Here is a 22,076-nt window from a genome sequence, read left to right on the forward strand (position 1 = left end):
AATTTTTCTCAGAAGCCAATTGATTCATGTTTGTCTCAAGTCCCAGAATCCTTGTGAGAAGCTGTCAGAGGGCAGCCAAAATTGTTTCACCTACAGATAAAAGGCTGCTCTCTTTCAATCATATGCAAAACCAGGAAAGTGCCACAGAGCAAACAGCTTTGCCCAAAATTCAGATTGCACTCAGAAGTTCACCAGCCTTTAGTCACTGTTGTAAATCAACATGACCAATCAGCTCAGCTCCACCTCTTAATGACACTGATGGATTTTCACCAGCCCCAGGACTGACCCAACAGGGCCAGGGCAACTCTGGGGAGCTGCACAGTGGGTGCAGGGTCATGGGGAAGAAGCCTCCCCACAGAATCCTCAGCCAGTCTTGCTTTAAGCCAGGCTTGAAGGTGTCCTGTGACTAACACAGCCAACTTTCTACTTTCATACTTGGCCAGCGGCAGGAGCCATGCAAGCTGTCAAAAGGGATGGGAAAGAGTAAAATGGAGAACACTACAACCTGGGTTTCTTTTGGCTTTTTTTTTTATCTTAGAAATAAGCTTGTGTTAGATACAGAGAGAAATGGGACTTCATTTTAGATATGCCCTTTCTTTAGGTGAACTAATTCACCTGACTATATTTCGGGTATCTTTATAACACCAATATATGTGTGTATTCACAGGAAAACTTTTACAGAAAGCCTAACAGGAAATTTAGCAGGATTCCTTCATTACAAGTTCTTACAGAGCTTCTCTATTATCTTAGGCTCTCAAACAGCTTTTCAGACACCCAGTATCTGTACAACATATAAACATACTTATGTTCCATTTACAAGCAGATAAATCAAGACCTGATACCTTGGAAATAAAATCTGGGAGAAGCAATAGTGCAGACACAATACCCCCAGCTGGGTTCAGTCCTGGATTCTCACTCCAGAAAGCCTGGGATGAGCTCAGGTTTTCTCAGAAACTCAAGGTTTTCAAGCTTTTAGCTCAGCCACGAGAGCAAAGCAACCCCTTCTATCAGACTGGAAGTCTTTGATAACCACTTTGCTTGTCAGACTTGAAGCAGTAACAGAAAGACAGAGGGAGATGGAAAAATGAAGACAGTCATGACTATTTCACAGAACTTTCATGCTTTGGTGCTGTTCCATCAGACACCTGAGGGAAAACATCATTTTGGACACGTTTTGGACTGGCTATTCATCATGCCAGAAATTCAGCACTTTGGAATGAGCTGTATCAGCTCACTTGCCCAGGGCTTTTTTTTTTTTTTTTTTTTGTGTGTGTTTATTTAATTGTTTTTTTCTCAGCTGGGAAATATCCCAGCTAAGTAATGAGTTGAAATAGTCACTAATGGATTCAGTGAAGGCAGGCAAAAACTAATGCAAGAGAAGTGCTGGTAGCATAGAGCCATGAGTGAAGGCATAGTGGGGAAACCTGAACAGGATCCTTCCTTTTAAGAGCAGCTAAATGCTCAGCAGTTAAATGAGCAGAGGAGCACAACCCATCTTATTCAACTACAATGTAACTTGGATATTACTGCTGTCCTGTGCAATACTCTGCAGCTGCCTGGCATAGTCTAAGCTAGATGTCTGAATTTCAGCATTCAGTGTGAATGTCTGAAAACAGTCTGATTGCTCATGGACCCTTTCTGTTGTGAATTTAAAGCAATTGTAATGTCTGAGACAGTTTCTTCAACGTCCATAACTGAATTCAAATTAAAAGCAACAACCAAGAGACATGAGCAGAAGTATCTCTGCCTGAGGCAGAAGAATTGATATATTAGCTGAAGGATAAGATGGAACACATTGTACCTCAGGAAATGCATTTGCTCCAAAACACATTAAGACTGTCAACAATTTGGCTTGGATGTTCACAGCATGGTACACCAAAAAAAAAAAAATCATTACTGTGCCATAGTATGCAATAAAACCAGGCTTCAACACAGACAGTAATGCTCTAGAGAGAAAAAGTACATGACCAGCAAATCAAAGAAAAAGGTTCCCAGGTTGGAATCATAAGGGATTAAATTTTGTTGTTTATTTGATGTGAAAAGTTCCAATTAGATCCCAAGATTTCTTCTGGCATGTGAAAGCATTGTTTAATCCTGCCCATAATCTATTACCACTGCTCTTAATTTTTGCATCTCCTCTGCACACACACAATATGTGTGGATCAGTGCTGGCCTCCTGCACATCCTGTCCATGGCAGGGAATCCTCCCCAGCAGAGGCAGAACTGCCTGCAGAGCTCTACTGGAACTGGACAAGGAACAGAACTTGGGTGTGGAAAAGAGTTCTGCTGTAAAGGCAGTCCTGTGCTTTGGCAATCAAAATAAATCTTATACTACAAACTGGGACTTGGCTACGTCTTTTCATTAACCGAAACATCTGCAGTAAACAATTATTTAGCGTTTCAGGCTTGCTTCTAAACCAACACTAAAGAAAGAAAAATCAAGGCCTAGACAAAAATGCAGTGCATTTTCTATGCAGGAGAATAAAATTTGTCGCTTGGCCACAAAATGACAGGCTGGCTGGTGTTGGAAGGGACCTCTGGAGATCATCAGGTCCAGCCCCTCTGCTCAGGCTGGCTCACACAGAGCAGGGTGCACAACCAGGCAGGTTTGAATGTCTCAGGAGATTCCACCATCTCTTGGGCAGCCTGCTCCAGTGCTCTGTCACGCTCACAGTACAGAACTTTTCTCTTCTATTTTGATGGATCTTCCTCTGTTTCAGTTCGTGCCCATTGCCCTTGTCCTGCCCCTGGGCACCACTGAAAGGTGCCTGATTTGGTTTTTGTATATAGAGCCTGATGAACTCAAGGGAAAGTGGATGGCTGCTACTGAGGGGTAGAGCTCACCACAGGTGAGAACAAAAACCACTTTGGATATTTAAATGACACTGTCTTGCTACTGTATCTAACCTATTATGTTTTTAAAAATCACCAAGAGTTGTTGATAGGTTTTCTTTCTACCTGCAGCAGATAAAGGGTAAGATAAAGGCTTTTTGTAGAGATTTTAAAGAAACAAAAAAAAACTCACTGAAGCCAAACCAAATCAGAGCCTTCAACTTTAAAAATTATTTCCTCCCCTCCTTCAAGCCTTCAAATGGTTTGTCAAGAAGAAAAAGTCCAAATTCTCAGTCTAAAAGTATCAAATAGTGCTTGGGACCACCAGCTGAAGTTCATGCTGCACTGGAAATTTGCTGTGACCTGTGACCTGTGCCCTGTGAAACCACTGAGTCTGTTCCCTCTATGGTTTGACTCCCTCACTGTGAGCTGGAAGCAGAACAATCTGGTGGATGCGATGTTTTTCACTTCTCTACAGTTCCACTCCTTGAAAGCTTATCTTCCCTTATCTTCCCTTCTACTTACTCCTTTAGTGACCTTGGAAATTAGAGATAGAGATCACATAAGCAGAATCCTGAAAGGATTATTGCTTTTATTATCTTACTATTGGGAAGCTGATTAAAAGCACATATCCTTTCAGACACTACCCTGTCCATTAGCACTTTCAGCTCTCTTAAAAAGGGCACTGGGCAGGATATTAAACACAGCCTTAAGTACTGAGAACTCTACTTCCAGTACAGGTGGTGTCATGACAAATGTTGTAGGAAGTTGTCTGTCCCTAACCCAGGAGTCCTATCTTAATTCCTACTACAACAATGGCAACAAGGATTTTGATAAGAAAACCTCACTGGCCTGATAGTGAGACAAAGAATTGTGGTGGATGATGGATAGTTACATAAGTACTGCTATTTTATCTGCACAATTTCAGCCAAATCTCTGGTCTGTGATGGTCTCTCAGCCACTGACCAGGATAGGTGACAATATGCTTGACCTGGTTTGGGGCCAGCAGCACTTCTCTGCTGAGTGGCAATACAAAGCCAAAATCACAGTGTGAAAATCACTGCAAATTTCACCTCATACTTTCACACGCCAACCCAAGGACATTTTACAAGGTCTGAAGATAGGGCCTTTACTACTTTCCCATTATAACAGCAAGCTGCTTTCTCTTGAAGCTATCAGCTGTTTCGGCATGAAGTAGGATCTCCTAATGTCTCCTCCTACCACGTAGAGTGGCAAGGCATGAACTCTGAAGACTGTCAGAGAGTCTCTTAAACCCAGGAAGAGGTTAGACAGTGAGAATATGTTCCCAGCCTCTCCAGGCTGTTCAAAGTACCAGTTATAAAACCAGTGTACTTAAGAAAAGATTGTAGCAGTCATCTCCATAAGCACCTAAGTCCTTTTGTGTGTCACACATCTTCTTTAATACAGTAGTTTTCATTCCATACCTGGCTTGAGCAGCAACGAATCTGCTGCAACACCAGGGCACTGTGGTGTTTAATTGAGGAAGAGAGCAGATTGCCAAATGGACAGAAATAACTCACAGGAGCAGAAGCTTTTTCTTTTTTGGATGACATTAATACATTGCTGCTTTTACGGAAGAATCCCCCACAAGTTTACAGAGCACCGTGAGTCAACCTCATCCCTCAGAATAAATGCGGGCGAGGGTCGGCTGTTCTGCTGCTGGGATCGGCCCAAGGAAGGGAAGGAGTCCTGCTTGCTGACAGCTGTTATGCAATGCAGAGAGCCCATCTTCCTGCAGTCATTTGTGGGTGTCAGGAGAAGCTAAGAATAAACCAGGAAAAGCCTCTGGAAAGGTCTGTTGAGCAGTGAGCTGAAAGAAACATCTCTCAAGGTACAGCGAGCATACCCTGGCTTCAGCTTAAAACACAGCCCTAGGTGACCTCTACTGCATGATCACAGGTGATAATCACACACTGCACTTAAAGTTACTGATTTACCAGCCCATGAAGTGTTAAAACCAGCACAGAAAAGCAGACATTAAGAAAAATACTTACATCCCTGTCCATATGGGATACATTAGAGGTGCTAAGCTTAAGAAAAGAGGTAGGTGCCCCCTCCTGCTCACTGAAGAGAGTTGTGAAGCTAATTGCAGCATTTAAGTTCCTGCTTACCCACAAGCCAGATAAATTAGAATTTTTTTTTTTATTTTTTTTAACAACTTGTCTCAAACAAGCTACAATAATATGCATCTCCAGCAGAGAAAGCAGGTCAGCACTGACTGCCATTCAGAAGGAGAGATGGTCACTTAAAAGGAAGAAGCCAATTAAGAGGCAATTGGGCACACCTAGTCAGGAAGATACTAGGGAGAAAAGAAAGGAGTATGGAATGACTGTCTGAGAACATCTAGTCTCCCCAGCAGAGGCTGGGGCAAATGGTGTTGTGGATGAAACACATTTCAAGTCCTTGCCTGCAAACTGAGTAAGCATGCCTAGAAATCAAACCCTAGAAATCAAAATTAAAATCAAACAACAACACTGTGTTTATGTCAGCTTTTAGCTTCTTGTTTTCCTTGTTAACAAGATCAAGAAATTTCTTTGCCAGAGAAAGCTCTACAATTCTGTAAACTTAGAAAAGGTTGTGAAAGACAAGATTACTGATTAACTCCTGATTAATGCTGAAGCTTTAATCTAGCAGCTTTAGTCTAGCAGCTAAATTAATACTTAAACTGTACATGCAGGATTCAAAGCCAACTGGCAACTCTCTTGAGACATACAAAGCAAGCTTGGGGTCTTCAGAATAAGCACAGTAGTCCTGGGTTTGGTCCCATGCGCTCTAAGCACAATGAAATTGCAGCCATATAAAACCACAGAGAACAAGGTTAGAAGGAAACCCAAATAATAAAAGGTCATGTCACATGAAAAGCTGACCTTCACTTTGTTGCAAATGAATTTTTGCAAAACAAAAAAATTGCAATCCCTTTCAAAAGAAAATGTAAGATGTAACCTAACCTACATCCACTTCCAAATCAAAGGTACAAAATGTTAAAGTACCTTTTTATATTGCCCAAAAAACCTGAATATACTGGATCTATTGAAATGTCTAATACCAGTTAGAATCAAGAACAGGAGAAGATAAATTTGGATGAAAAGTCTCTTTTGGAATGTACCAGACAACGCTTCTTGCAGTATCATAAAAATATACATGGAAGAAACTTTTAATTTAATCAGCATTAAAGAGCTTCAATTAATTCCAGAGGGGAAACAAAAAGACAAGCACATCTCTGCTGAGCATAAAAAGCAACCATCTTTGTAATGGAGCAGAAGAACTCACACTTTTCTCTCTTTTTCAGAAATAAAGCTCTGTAAACCCTGGGTATTCAATCTGAACCTTCCTGATGCTCTGAATGACTTGGTCAAATAACAGCAAAGTCACTGCCCAGCATTGCTCAGACAAGGCACACAACCTGCTTAGACTTGGCTTCAGAGCAAACCAGGAACGGGACATGGGGCTGTTTGGAATTTGAGGAAATTACCTTTTTATTTTAAATGACAAAAATTATCATCCTACATTTGTATTCGAATCCACAAATGGTTCCTAATAGCATAACATCTTGATTAAGTCATCAAACAAAACACTCTGGCGCTGATAGCAGCAAGGCACCAGCTGTTTCTGAGAGCAACTGTGCGTCAAGCGCAAAACCTGACAAGTTTTGAGTTAACATCCAGCTACCTGGCCAGTTGTCCTTTTCAGCAGCAAGAGGACAGGAGCACAGCTCACTTGGTCAGAGCCTGGTGCTAATAACACCATGGTCAGGGTTTGATCCCTGTATGGCTGTTCACTGAAGGGCTGGACTCAATGATCCTTGAGGGTCCCTTCCAGCTTGTTATATTCTGTGATTCAAATGTGCAGTCAGCAGGAATGTTCCCACCCAAAGTGCACAGAAGGAAAGGAACCTCTGCCTTCCAATTAATTATTTAAATTACTTGATGCAACCCTTATGTTCACAATCTGCAGCTACACTGAGAAACATAAGCAATCCAAAACCTCCAAGGACCTTAATCATTACAGAATATGCAGGGGGAACTTGTTGACAACCGCAGCAGTAATTTAAATCTGCTGGCACTTTTGGAAACAGATAGCTCTGTATAAAATCCAGCTGGAGCTGGCTTCCCCTCCTCTTGGTCTCTGAACACTGACAGCAGGACATCCCCACCTCCACCCACCAGGTGATCAGCAGGGCAGGCAGTGAATCCTGTAGATGATCACGTGAAGCACACGGGTGTTTTGTCTCCTGAGAAAAGCACAAAACAATTCTTCTGCAGCTGTCACTGAGAAGTGCTTCCCCCAGAAACAGCTTGTGTGGTTCTTCACAGTGTTTTTACTGCTGGACAGCAACCATGGATTTTTTTGTGGAAATAGTTACCCTCTCCAAAAGTACAATGCTTCACTGTTAAAATCCATAAGCAGTAATGGGTTGGTGATGTTAAAGCTTTTCTGTCTCCCCACCAGAAAGTTATTTTATCATTAATTTATGGTCAAATCACAAAAAATCATTCCCACTCATCAGAGGAGGATGTGCTGCAGCAGTCTGAGCATTCACAAGTCTCCAATCACCAGAGAGACATCCCTGGAGTCCTGACCTTGTGTGCAGATCTTGTCCTTCTGCTGAAGTGCTGCTCAAAACATGCTTCAAGATCCATAACTACTGACTTTATAGCATGTAAACTTCAAAACGCTTTTCTGAATTTCAAGGGACAAGGATTGTACAACAATCAAGACGATGAAACACAAGACCATATGGAGGAAATAAAACATTTTGCTATATTTTTTTAGTTTAAGTGTACAGAGCTTTTATGAAGCTAGTGAAAATCTTTGATATGAGCCTTTAGGGCACATCAATTTAGAATTATTTTCTTTCTGCTTCCTCCTCACTAACATTGCTCAAAAACAATGGTGAAAATAGTTGCCAGCAATGTAATTGAGCCTGTGAAAAGCACCAAAAAGGCTTCTGTGCCTCAAGGCACATCACTTCTGCTCCTCATTTTATTTTTCCATATATTTAATTGAACTCGGCAGTAACCTTTACCACATGAAACCAAGATGGCAAAGCAGTAGATTTGATCTGTGTGCTGAGTCTGGACTGCCTTGCTGTGAACTGCTGGAGGAAGTGGTGCCTGGAGATTCCCTGGGTTTGAAATGGAAGAGCCCATGTTACCTGTCCTTCTGCTCCCACTTGGTGGGAAGTTTTGCCCCTCATCTTTTCCATGTATCAGCCCACAGCAAAAAAATCAGGACAGAAAACCTCTGCAGAAATTTTCCCTAAATGACATGTAACTGTTGATAGGGAGCAGAGAGTTTCTCACTAGCACAGGTATAGGAACCTGATCTTTTACCCTAATCCTTACGCTTTCAAAATATTATAAACCATGGTCAATCAAAACAAAAGCAAAACTAAAAACCATACAGCCAAAACCTTTCATTAACATTACATCTACAGACCCATCTCCACTTTATTTGATGCTGTATTTCACCCCAAACTTTAAGTTTGCCAGAAAGATTTTCCAAAATGGAAAGCAGTATCTTTTTGTTTGGCTGATCCCAGCACTGGAGGACATCCTTCCTGGTTGAAAGGTGCAGAAACAACACTACTAAATGTGTTCAGGACCATGAGTATCTTCTCATTTGCAAAGAGAATAAGGAAAAATTCTAAGGTAATGGCCTGAACTCTGAGATAAAAGTTCCAAGACTTACCACACATATCTAATTAGCAGAACATAGTGTACAAGAGAGTGATAATGTACTGTGTTTGGGTGAGAATGCCCCGAATTGGCACACCTGGAGGGCAGGGTAGGAGACCAGCACCATCCCACTGGCACTGGTGAGCTCCCAGAGACACCTGAAGCCTGGGGTGTGCTGTAGATGGGCAGGCAGGGGATGCAGGCAAACACATCCTTAACTGGCCCCTTCTTCCCCTCTGTACAAGAGAGCAGAGACCAGGGTCCTTCCCTGCTCCTGAGGGAGGATGGACAGAGCTGGGAAGGCAGCACTGTCTTCCGTAGTTCCCAATGGTTTCATCTGTATTGGTCAGCAGCTCAATGTCCAGCTCTGCATCATCAGTCTCAAATTACAGAGCATTTCTGATGCACAGGATCATTGAAGTTAGTGCAAAACAAACTCAGTCCTGAAGATGCAGACAAGAAGAAATTCTGGCAATAATGGAAGGACATAATCAGGATTATTGTCATAAAATGTCTGTAGTTACTACACTGGCAATTTTTCCATATTGGGTTGGCTTAGAGGCTGCGCTCTTGCACTGATTACTGAATAATTTTCTTTACAAAGGTCTAAGTGGCTCTGTTTTCCAGATGGATAGCCTGAGGCCACTTGGTTCAGAGCTTTATCCTGGACAGTAAAGAAATGAGACAGATGAACACTAAAGTATTCTGTACAAACCCAGCAGTGGCCTGGCTGATGAGAACACTTTGTGTAAAATACCACTGAATTTAAAATAAAGACAGAGGTGAATTGAGGCTAGTTAAAAGTTAGAAGAAGTCAGAAGCAGATTTTGATAAAACATTTTAAACCAAATAAAGCTTCCTGAAGAGAATTTTGGCTTCACCACATCTCACTTCATCTGGGAGAGCTGCCTTGCCAGGCAAATTAAGAGCAGTGTGCTGGAACTGGCCCTTTCCCAACCCAGCCACTGCCAGAGCTCTGGAGTGCCCTGTCCCCCTTGCCTGCCCCCAAGGAGCTGCAGCTTCTTTATTTGAGCATGCAGTTATCCATTTACCCAGCACTTGCTGAGCAACACTTACTTTTTTCTTGACAGAGAGCACCTGTGCTCAGGGAGGGGAGCTCTTTGCAACCACTTGCACATCTGGTGGGTGGTGATGCAGCGCTGCAGGCAGGGGCTGGCGCAGGGAGAGGCCGTGGGCGAGCGGGATGAGGATCTCACGCAGAACCACAGAGATGTGGGTTTCCACCAGCCTCTGCCGTCATGGAGCAGGATCTGGGCAGCACAGCAGGAAACAGGGAAGTTCAGCCCCTCTGGCAGCTGCTCCAGGGAGATCTGAGGCGTGTGTGCTGTGATGAGCTGGGCAGGTTTGCTGTGGCTGCGGCTCAGGGCCCCCCTAGCAGGAATTCAGTGGGCTCTTCTCAAAGCGCTCCGAACCTATGGATGGCACTGGGCTGAACTGCTCGCTGGGGAGGAGACTCAAACATGCCAGGGAGACCTCTGGGGAAGAGAGATGGAGAGAGAGAGAGGTGAATGAAAAACAATGTTTATCCTTGAAATGTAAATGTCTGTGGCTTTTCTAGAGTATGTTTCAAACGACTCAATTAAATTAGTCCATTAGACAAAATCCTATTAATTGGACACCTTGGTCAGCTGTGGCTTACTCAGAATTTGTTCTGGTTTTAGTATTTTATCATTAAACATAGTTCAGAGCAATTCAAACCTCACAACACCAAGGAAAAATTGCCCATAATTAGCATCTTCAAGTGCAAGCAGCTTTCATCACGTGAACAAAAGCAGGAGAGCTCATACCACTCCACTCCACTTATTTAGTCTGATTTATCACCAGATTTCCTCTCTAGCTTCCACTGATGCAAACTTGCACTGCTTTGAATGGTTCCTCAGCAAACACAACAAACCAGCTCCGTATAGGAAGGTTTAATCTGTCACCAGAGCTTTTCAGCAATCAGATCCCTAAGCATTAGCTTTGTTAATTAAAGTAGCACATCTGAAAAATTAGCAGAAGGGAATACATTGGCATATTTCTGTGCAACAGGGAGAATTTATACCTTCAGCAGTCACCAGTGGACTGAAAAAAGCCAGTATAGCATAACACATGATGTTGCAACACCCCTGGGCTAAAAAGGCAAGTAATATGAGTCATTTAAAAATGAGAAGCATTCTAAAGGTCATTTAAAAAGCTACTAAACCTCATAAAATCAAATAAATACATTAATCAATTCAAACCTCTATGAAACATTCTAATTAAATTTTGCTGTAGTAGTGTCACATGACTGTGGAAACTGCCCTTCAATAATCCAACCAAAAATTGGCATGTTCCCATCCCCACTTATTCTCCCTGATTAGTGAAATATCAGAAGGAGATAAAAAACAAGGTGGAGGGATTCAGGAAAAATAAATACTAGTATTTAAATTTCATCATGTTCTTCTCATTCATGAGTCTCAAACTCATTTATCCAAGACAGTGGATGGCATCCTTCTGCATGAGTAAATTGTGGCCATGAACCACTACTTATATCATGGAAGATCACTAGCAAGGGGAGTCATCCAGCATGGGAGCCCAGGACAGGGAAAAGCCTGACACTCTGAGGAGCTGAACAGCTCTTGCTCCAAAACATCTCTACTGCAAGAAAACAAAATGGCAAAACTCCCCAGTGCACCCTCCACCCTCACACAGACCCCAGAGCCCGGAGCAGCACCAGGGAAGCCTCCATGCAGAGGCTGTGCAGGAATCCGAGAAAGTCCAAATCTCTTCCCAGGAGTGTCCTGTGATGTATAGCACAGCACAGAAGTGCTAAATGAGAGGGGGAAGGAGCAGGAAAAGCAGCAGCAGAACAAGGAAGGCCTTGAGCAGATGTGTGTTGGCTGCAGCACAGTGTCTGCCCAACCAAACCTGCCCCAAAGCAGGGCCAGCAGAGGAACAAGAACTCAGGGGAGGCACTGACATCTGTAGGCATGGAAAACAGGAAAATTACTGTTGTAACCCATCTCAGCTCACCCACAGACCTACTGCCATATCAATAGACCAAATTTCAGCCTGTCACTGCTCTTCAAAGGGAGAGGAAGGCAAGCAGGAGGCACAGAAGATTTGCACAATGTGTTCCTGTATAAGGGGATCCTGTGACGGGCCATCCAACGCAGGTTTGTGGCTCTGCATCACTGTCTGTTTTCAAGTACCACAAAATTTCTGTCTTTAAAAAGTCCCTTTTACAACAGATGTGACTCTGAACTGGTAACTCCTTTACCAGGCCACCCAGTGTGATGTAATTTATACTGCATACAGAGGACAAACCCCAGTGAAGACTTTGCCATGCTGCAGGCTGAGGCCCAAGGCACTCATCTGGGTGACCCTCCCAGCATGTGACAGCTGCTGAGAGGAGCCTATGAGCAGAGGACAGACTGCAGCAGCTGCTCTGAGGCTTGAAGGAGTGAGAAACCCCCAGCCTTATGCACTGCACAATGCCTCCTCCTTTATCTTTTGTAAAATGACCTCTCAGGAAAGCAATTTCCAAAGTGACTAGTGTTGCTGGTGACACAGCTAGGGGAAAGAGAGAATTTACAGTGATTAGAATAGATCAGATTTATGGACTAACAGGACAGGCGATGCATGAAGCAGGGAATGTAATGTAATGAGGCCAAGAAATTATTAAACACATGCTCTATTCCAACCTAAACAGCAGTGTACAATTAGACAGGAAACACAAACTAAAGCAATTCACATAATGTTTCATAGCAGTATAAAGAGAAAGCAGAAAAGCTCTTGCAGCTCTTACAGGCTTGACAATACAGAAAACAAACCAGGGGAAGTAAGGCTAGCTGAAACATCCGTATGAAATGCACAAAGAGCCTGTCAATCTCAGGAGCATTTTTTGCCACACTGAAAAATGTGAGACACTACCAAACAGACTTCCAAAAGGTACAAACTCACTCCTGAAAGATTTAGTAGAAGATACCATGTTATTTAGGCAACAGGAGCATATTTGCAAAATTAAACCTACAAGTTATATTAAGTCATCCTAAAGCTTGCAGGATCTGACGGCCTTTAGGCATGTGACAGATAAATGCAATAGAGATTTTTCATTTCATTTTCTCAAAATGAAAGGGTATAGCAGGGAATAAAACTGGCCTAGAGGAGAACAAGAGTGAGAAGCCAAGAGTTTGAACTGTTCCTTGAAAAAGTCTTGGTGGTTTGGTAGTGGGGCTGAGCCATACTGGAGAAAATGCTGGGCCAAAGGATGTTCTGGGTCACCAAATACTGCTGGAGGGAACATTTTAATGCAAATAACTTATTTATAGCCAGGGATACCCTTAAAACTGTGAAAATTTTCTTTGTGCAAGGTTTATATTTCTACTCTGAAAACATTTACATACATGCTTAACTTTATATGTGTTGACTAGTTAAATCAACTGGGATAATTATGGGCTTCAATTTAATATGTCTAGCATTATAAAAAACAAGGGGATTAGCAGGCTGGTATGTCTTTATCTGGTATTTTTCATATGGTATTTTTTTATGATATATTGGTATTTTTATATGGCATATCTTTGGTTCTCTGTATATTTTTTGCAGTTGTACTTGGGGCAACAGGAAGAACTGCAACTCTCAGAAATCTAAGAGAAAACGCAAGATTTTAAAATACTACCAGATGCAACTAGATTTTTCTTTCCTGGAGACCACTGATTTCTAAAGGCCCTCTGTACATACTTTATTAAAGTATTTCCTCAATCATAGCAACTTCTTAGCTGTATTCCTGAGTAGCTTCTTGATTTGGCTCAGAAGTAAAATTATCATTCAGATATTAGCAGTTTTGCTGTTCAAAGTCTAATCTATTTTGAAAACTTAAACAAAGTCAATAAATATTTAAATTAAATATAATCTGCACTTGCTTGGTGATTTTAATTAAGAATTAAGTTGCTGTTCCCTTGAAAACTGTAAGTGTTTAAAGCCAGCGCAATAGGAGAATAATGTTAGGACATTTAAGACTGTACCATTATCGATATATTTTTCAGTATATTGCAGGCTGAGTTTAGCACAGTAGTCGATGCTGGTACACAACTTCTCAGAATTATCTTTCAGAACAAATACAAAAAATTTTAAAGCTTAATTCAATTTTGAACTGCTGTGACTGAGGCACAGAAAAGTGTTTTACTCAATTTTTTTCCCCCATTTTTATTTCTATTTTGAGTTCAGTTCCTTCATGATTCCCTCCCTGAGCCCACTGGGTGTGACAAAGGAGTCTCATTGAGATTTATATGGCTTTAGGAAGAAAAGTCACCTGTGCTGGCTTCACACAATTCTTTTCAAACAAGAGTGCTACAATCCTACTTAAGACAAAGGTTTATTCCTTGGATGAGGGTCACAAAATCTGAATCCCATCCATGGGCTCCTCTCAACTAAATAAATCCAAGAGCAAAGGGTGTCCCAGAGCACGTCCCCAGCACAGGGAACCTGCACGAGTTACAAATCTCACAGTCAGCTGCTAGTTTTTTCTCTTGTAGTCCACAAACAAGTAAAAATATTTCTTCTATTTGCTCCAATCTCTGAAAGTATGCCTGCATAGACTATTGTTGCATTTTTATCACAACAGAGACACTGTATTGGACAAATTTTTCTTTGGTTTAAGGGACAGAGTCAGAGCTGGGAGGATAGGCTGTGTCTGCCCCTTACCCCAGAACTGGGAAGCAACAAATAGAACTCAAAAAAAGCAAAAATAAACAAAAAACAAAATACACGCACAAAAAAATTTAAAAAAAATTAAAAAAAAAAAACAGAAGAAAATAAATATTTAAACCCAGTTTCAGTAATTCTGAATGTTACTAACTAAAGCAAAAGGAAATTGGTATTTTGCAGAGAACAACTTTCAGTTTTCCTTTGAACAGCTTTGTGGCATGTAAAAAGACAAGAAGATAGCTCTTTATCTCTGGAAGCCTGATTTAAAAAATCTCTAATTCAGAACCACCAGCCACTTTCTGATCTAGAAATAAACAGCCCCCCACAAAACCCCAACTCAGCACCCCACAGAAGAGCAATAGCAACAGACATAAGACAGCAGAAGATTTTGATCTCATTTTGATCTCTTGATGAGAAAGAGCACAGTTTTGATACAAAAATGTGTTTTCTCCAGTGGACACCAAACAACTCAGAGTACCACAGTCCAAGAGAGGATTTTCAAAACTGCCCTCCAACTTTAATCTGGGTGACATTCAAAGCCCCAAGGCATGGGCCCATTGCTCCTTCCCTGCTAAAGAGTCAGCATAGACAATATAGGATATTTAAGTATTTTAGAACAGTCTTAGGAAAGAAAATTAAAGACAGCAAAGCACAGCCGGAAAAAAACAGCAGTAATATTTTCCACCATAGCAGAATTTTCATTTCATGGAAGTTTGGCACTGGGTGCATAGAAGTAGGGTCTCTGCCAGCCAGGTAGGGTACAGCAAACACATTAAACCCGCAGCAATTCAGGGCTTCAGATTTGCCCTTTGTTATTCTCTGTTTTTCTGCAGTCCTTTGCACAGAGAATGAGATATCTGTCAGCATCACCTTTCGTTTGTCCCTCAGACACCTCTCTTCTGGCTTAATTTCCAATTAGCATTCCTGTTTTATATCCAGTATATCACTCAGAATAATTTTAGTGCAGTCAAACAGTTCCTCCCCAAATGAGAGGAAGGTTAATGACACTTCCTGTTATTGTCACTATATGCTTTGCATAAGATAGGGAGGCGATTTTAAATAACATGAGATAACCTCTCCTGTAATGCCTCAGAGCAGAAGATGTCTCTTCATCACTGACCTTCTGCTGGACTGCCCATGTATTTCAAAGCCAGGAGGTGCTTTCTGCCCTGACACTTTTGTACCGAGGCCAACAGAGAAGGGACCCAAGAATCCTAAGCCTAGATCCTTGTCTGTAACAGTGCAAAAACTGTGCCTTGAAAATGGAGCCAAATGCACCAGTGACAAAGGTGTTTGCCTTGCTGCACTGCTGGGAGTGTCCTCTCCCTTCCAGAGCAGACACTCAGCTCATGAGCCACACACCAGCCCAGCCCTGGCACTGGGGTGGGCACAGGGACAGGGTCCTGCTGCTCTGCAGCCAGGAAGGGTGACAGCAGTCCCTGCTTCACCTCCAAAACAATGTATGTGGAACCCAAATTATGTATTCAAAGAGCAGAAAACATTAGAGGGAACAAAATGCAAACAAGAGGGATGATCTAAACAGGAGCTTGACCTAGGAGCCACTGACTGCAGCCAAAATATTTCCATTTAAGTAACTTGTTAATCCTATTGTATAATTCCTGTTACCTGTTAATCTTTCCCTGAAGGAAAAAAAACTAATTCTGATTGCCTGGTAACAGTTACTGCTGGTTGTGGCATTACAGAAACTTCAAATATTTTTATGCTAATAACACACCATGTTAGCAAATACACTTTTTCCTATGTTTTTATATTTCTTGTTGTTTAGATAATTAATTTTACCTCCAACTTATGTCAAACTGCTTTTGAATCAAAGTTGGAATTCAATTCACAATGCAGAAAAGAAGTATTTTAATAGGTGCAGTGGCTACAAAAGAAACCATTGAGTTTGCATTTAAAAAAGAGTCAGCACATGAAGAAAATTACCTACATAATTAGTGACTTGAGGCAATTGTGCCTAATCATATTATGATCAAAAGATCAGAAAAGACCTCACCTCATCCTCACCTAAGAAAAGATTGATGATAGCTGCTGTTTTTATGAACTACAGTGGTTTGCAATTAAACATAATTCATGTGTTTAGGCAGAGAATTCCCTGGGTTGCAGCTTTCTTTACATGTTAAAAGGAAACGTCTTAGGTTTAAATATTTGGTTTATGTGAACTTAAGATATTATGACGGGTTTAAATCTCAATATAGAAATTATGCAATCTCTTTTTAGTTCTGAAGGGGTATATTTCAAACATTTCTATTTCAAATAGACAAACAAGGTTTAAGTTAAAAAGACAAAACCAACCCAAACAAAACCACCAAGAAGTCTCCTCTCCTCCCCCAGGACTTCACATTCCCTGGAGATGGAACTGATTTGAAGGATGTCATCAACAAGAAAGGGCAGCTTCAAAACTTAATTCTCATCAGAAGCAAAGCAGATGGGACAGGAAGTGTAGTCCAGCACCCCCACGTAATCAGTTCACAGGAGCAAAAGGGTCTCATCCAAAATAGGAGAGAGTGCCTGGGCTGAGCAGAATGTCAGGCACATCATCTCAGCTCATCACAAGGCTCCAACACCCACTCCTTCAGTCTCTGTTTTTCACTGGACCCCACTGACCCCCTTGCCAAAGTGGGAAAATTCTCTGCGTGCTGTTTGTGATGGTGACTTTGTCACGTCAGTTTTACTCAGCATCACAAACAGAAGCCATGCTGGTCCCAAGAGGGTCCAGATGCTCACCAAGATCCATCCCCACACCAGGCTGTCTTTCCACCCAGGAAAGCACAGCCCCTGCTCAGGGCTGAGCTGGCCAAATACCCCACACAGCCTCTGGCAGCTCCCCCTGTGCCAGCTCAGCCCAGACCCTGTGAGAAATCTGCTCTGAGGCCCCAGTTCCTCAGTGCCCATGGGGCACGCAGCTGCCGTTCTGCAAAGTCTGGCTTAAGCTCTGGCTTTAGTTCAAACAGGAATCAATTCAGGGAAGCCCTCAAAGCTCCCTTTTGCCTTTAGGAACACTTACAGCACAAATCGCTGCATTTTGTCTTGGCGCCAGGCTTTGTACTTACTTTGTGTTATCATGAACGGCTGCCAAAAGGGAAGGGAGAGGAACTGGGGTCCATTAGCCAGCCTTTAGTTTTTCATGATCTTCCCAGAAGTCGCTGCCCATGCTGTTCTGATGCATCTGTGCAGTTCTCATCCAAGTCACTGAAAGCCCACGCTGCAGCCCTGGGGTATCTACAGCTTTTCATCCTGGGTGACAGCACCACAGGCAGCAAAAAGAGAGCTGATCCTCCAGAAAGTATCACTGGGAAGAATGAATTCTGTGTCAGCTCGCTGTCTCCACAGAATGACATGCACTGGCCAAGCTGCAGACATCATGTAAGGTACTAATTCTGGACATATGCAAAAGGAAGGAAGTGGCATTTCTATCAGCAGGAAACATTTGGGTTGAAGTTGGGACAAGTGTTTAGGAATGACAGGGTGCTTACCCAAGAAGTCATAGCGAGTTAATTTTGTCACCTAAAATTTAATAAGGTGTTCCTACCAAAAGGGGTGTGCTTTTTTCTCTCCTTTCAGGAGGGTCTCACCAAAATAATCTGCTTAGTTTCTTCACAAGGAGGTGAAGAAACACACACCAGGGCCTCTGTTACAGCCACTGCCTTCACAAAATGCCCATTTAATGCTTAATTGTTGTGAGGTTACACTTTGCACTGTCAGTTTTAAGACCTAGCCTACCTAGGATGGGAAAAATGCAGCTTATTTATACTAGTTATTTGTCTTTCAAAAAAGACTCATGGAATGTTCTTTAAGAACACTGAGCAATAATAATAATATCTGAGTCACTGGGCTGGCTTAGTTTTAGACATCAAGGGGTTCTCTATGGATTTTCCCATTTATTGGTATTTTAAATTTTTTTAGATTAGAACATTATTTTTATAACTGCAGTTGGGAAATAAATATCTTAAGAGGGCTTTTTCCCTTTTAATGCAGGGTTACAAAGTGATTTACAGTGAAAATTATGAAGACTTAGTATTTGAGTTTCCTCTGGAACATACTATTCCTGCAAGGTCAGTATCATTGAACAGTATTTAAAACTCATGGAAATACATGTCTTGTGGAGCAGCCAAAATGCTGCAGTCCCTAATGACCTGTGCCACAGGACTAAGAACCAAATACTGCAACTGCCAGCAAAGTTTTGATCACCAATCTGGGAATTAAAAACCCTCCTAAACTGATTATAGCCAAGATTTGCAGGGGCAGCACAAAGGGCACCTCTCTCCCTGACATGAGTCATTGCTTTCTATATCATTTGCTTTCTATGTTTTAAGACTCCCCAAACACTTTTGCATTAATTGCATTAATGCAAGTAAGTGATAAATGCAAATAAAAAAAAAATAAAAAATCACAGGACTCATTTACTTTTCCCAATCACTTTCTAATGAATAATTTGACATGCAGACAGGGTCCACTCTGCAGAACAGGCCCCTCAAAGGCAGGCTTTGAACAGCCACAACCCAGCACTTTTGAAAGTGATCACACCCGTCCCCATGCCTACATTCAGCCAAAAATACCACATTTATTTAAAGGTTTGCACCATTTCAGAAGGCTGCACAATGTCTCACAGATAAGCAGTACTGCAGCGGAAACAAAGGCAGGGAAAGGGCAGGCACAGGGGACAAGGACTGACTCCACAAGACATCCATCATGGCATAACAAGCACTGAATTCTTGGCAGGTTTATCACTGCAAAAAAGGAATTAAGAGCAGCCTGAAGAGCCACAGCACATGGGAGCTGCCTAATGCTTGAATTTCACATCTGGATTTACTGATGTTGTAAATGTCCACGTCACGAGTCTCACAAAACTCATATCCTGTAGTCAAACAGCCAAATGAAAATTTAAATTTTTGTAATACTGTGGGCAGGAGGAGGGGATTATTCCCCATGGCTGAGAATCAATAACTGAAAATATTGTGATGCTAAATGAATAAAATTTACAGAAGTAGTTAAAAGAATCATGAAATCCCTCAATGTAAAGGTGCTGAGTCAAGTTTTTTTGAGTGTGTGCCAAGACTGCACTGCTCAGTAAACAGATGAACTCTTTAGAAAAGATCTATCATAACTCTTCTGAAAATAATTTTTATTCCAATTCACTTGACAAACTTCCCAGTAGGGACAGTTGGGAATCACACATCCAATGCCACACTGAGGAGCTGTATACCTAATGCCTAATCTAAATCCCTAATGGACATCAATTATTATATAAGATGAATTAAATATGAAGATTATTTATTTCCATAGCACATTTTAAGTATGTGCTTGGATGTGATGAAAATTTTATTGTTTGTACTTGGGAAATAAAAGGGGCAGGATGCCTAGTGTTAAAATGAATTTTCTAATTGAACTTAAATGAGCCTTGTCAAACCTCTTGATGCAGCTTTCTCACTTCTAAAGATCACTTGTTCCTTATCTAAAGAATGAGCCTGCATTAGCATTTAAAGGCAGCAGGGCTGTGCATGTTAAGCCTTAGCTTTAACCTGAGGCAAAATATTTTTCTTTTAAAAACTAGCCAAATGGAATTAGGTAATGGAATTATTTTACATTATTTTAGATAATGTATGTAATTTATTTACATGGTTTCATTTATGAGGGAAAGCACTAAGGAAAAAGAAGAAATAAAAAAACCCCAACCAGCCCAAACTCTGCTAGTTGTTGGCAGATTAAAAGCAACAGCAAATTCCACATTTCAGGAGTAAGTATTCCCTATAGTTTCCCCTGGAAAACAAGAAAATTGTTTTGTCTTTCCAAAAAGAGATCACATTTTGACCACTTGGCTGTGACCAAGGTCACAGCAAATGCCTTAGAACCAACAGTACATTTATGCTGTTCACACTGCTGGGAATATGTTACCCAGTTTTGTAAATTTTATTTAAATGCAAACTACTATAGCAAAGAAATATTTGGTGTGATTCAAGTAGAAAACAGTTCCAGAGAAAGTGAACTCACAGAGGGCAGTGTGGCTGCACTCCTCTGGATCTCTCTGGGCTGATCCCTAAACACCACAGAGGGGGTCCCAAAATAGACCTAATTTTTAACCATAAAACACACATAACTTCCTAGTTTCACAGACCTATTGGAAACATTTTCTTTCTCTTCACGTCAACATTTTCCTCTTATACACAGCTCTTCCTCAAGGAGGCTTTTATAGCCACTGTGTCTGGTATTGGAGATCTGAAATGCCAGACCAGCTACAAAGGACAATGAATTATTCCTGTCAGTCCATATTCCAGACTCAGGAACTCAGATTGCTGCCACTGTCAGTAGTGCTAAAATTCATTAATATAGTTTATGAGTAACCCTTGGTTCAATTTAATTACCTTACACCAAACGAACTAGCAAAAACCATGGCTTCAGTCCAGAAAAGAGTATTATCCATCAAAGCATAAGAGCACTCCTAATCTGAGGTTGGGCAGCCACTTACTCTCATGCCTTTGTGGTATCAAAGGCTTCTGTCATTGAAAGACATTTTCAATTATGATGTATTCCTATTCTTTTACAGAAAGGCACCCCAAAGAAATATAAAATCCTCATTTAATTACATCCCTACCCTTACAAGCCCATTGCTGCTTTGTAAGACTAAAAATTTTCTAGATGTTAAATAGGAATACCATTCCAAAGGAAAAATAATGTCAAGGATAAAACTTTGTTCCTGAAGAAAACTAGAACTTCACTTAGTATTTTAAAGACTTCATTAACAAAACCCTCTGTGGGTATCTACAAATGTTAAATTAAGATCAAGACCTTAAACAGTTTGTCAAACAGATGAGCACATCAAAGCATTTCAAAAAGGAAGAACCTGAGACTTGAAAAGCTGTCAAGAGAGCAGAAGTGAGAAGAAATAAAGGCTAATGAAGTAACTGCAATGCCTGAAGAAATGTCTGGAATAGGTTTTTCCTCTACATTATCATTTTAGAGCACTAAAAATGAAGCTGAATTCATTTTATGAGGCTGAATTCACTTCATCACATTCAATATTTTATTACATAGAGATGCCTATTTCTGTAAAGACCGATTCCTCCTTTTCTTAATCTCTTTATAACTGAAAGATCTCTTTGCTGTTATTTTGAAGTAATTGATCACATTGGGAAATGGAGAAGCAAATATTGCATCCATTCCTGTACAGCTGCTGGAAGGTGCCATAGTCCTGGTGCAATCCCTGGGCCAGAAATAAGGGAGAAATAGTCCATTTACTGTGGGTATTTCAATGTAATTTATATAGAAAAAACTCTTCAGAGATCCAGAACAGATAAATCAAACTTTTCTTCCTCTATGACCTAAGGCACAAGGAAACCCACAACAGCCTCATGGTGCAACATCTTCAGGCTTGAGGCTTTAACTTGGGGGAAAAAGCACCTGCTATGGAGCTCAGCATGATACAACTCTGTATGTGCACCTCTCATCCCCAGAAAAGGTTGGTGTATGAAAAAGTCCATTTATTGTCTATCTGCTGTTGATAGTAAAGAATTTTTTGTTGGAAGGAAACCAAGTTAACAACCGACCCAACTCTAAAACTGCTGAGCTGTGCAGTCATCTTTGGATTGCCTCTATGAGTTTATAAACAAATGGGTATAAGATGTTAAACTACTTCTTTTAAGTTTTCAAAATAATATTTTTTTTTGTAAACATCATGATTTTTAAAGAAAGTCCATTTTTATCTTGTGTAACACACACTTAGTCTGCAGTATGCATGCTAATTATTTCAGAGCCACAAGGCTTGCATCCCACATGGAAAGAGCTAAATCTTCTGTGAGAGTTGGGAATCATCTTTCTGACTTGGAAAAAATCCATTTTCAA

The 22,076-nt window shown here is 41.2% G+C and overlaps 1 protein-coding gene across 5 annotated transcripts in view; it reads right to left on the reverse strand.

The window, feature by feature from the left end:
* Positions 1-22,076, reverse strand: part of HTR2C (5-hydroxytryptamine receptor 2C) — a 216,570-nt gene that overhangs the window by 66,070 nt on the left and 128,424 nt on the right. For 4 of the 5 annotated variants that reach the window (XM_005527467.3, XM_005527466.3, XM_088062777.1 and 1 more), the window contains exon 2: positions 9,609-10,027. The gene's annotated coding sequence lies outside the window, so the exon portion shown is untranslated. Of the gene's footprint in view, positions 1-9,608; positions 10,028-17,290; positions 17,542-22,076 lie in introns of those variants that run through there. The other variant, XM_088062776.1, reaches the window with a different exon arrangement.

The sequence above is a fragment of the Pseudopodoces humilis genome, chromosome 15, assembly GCF_049639895.1.
Source record: "Pseudopodoces humilis isolate 2021_Gansu_Grassland_sample_001 chromosome 15, ASM4963989v1, whole genome shotgun sequence".
NCBI lineage: Eukaryota > Metazoa > Chordata > Aves > Passeriformes > Paridae > Pseudopodoces > Pseudopodoces humilis.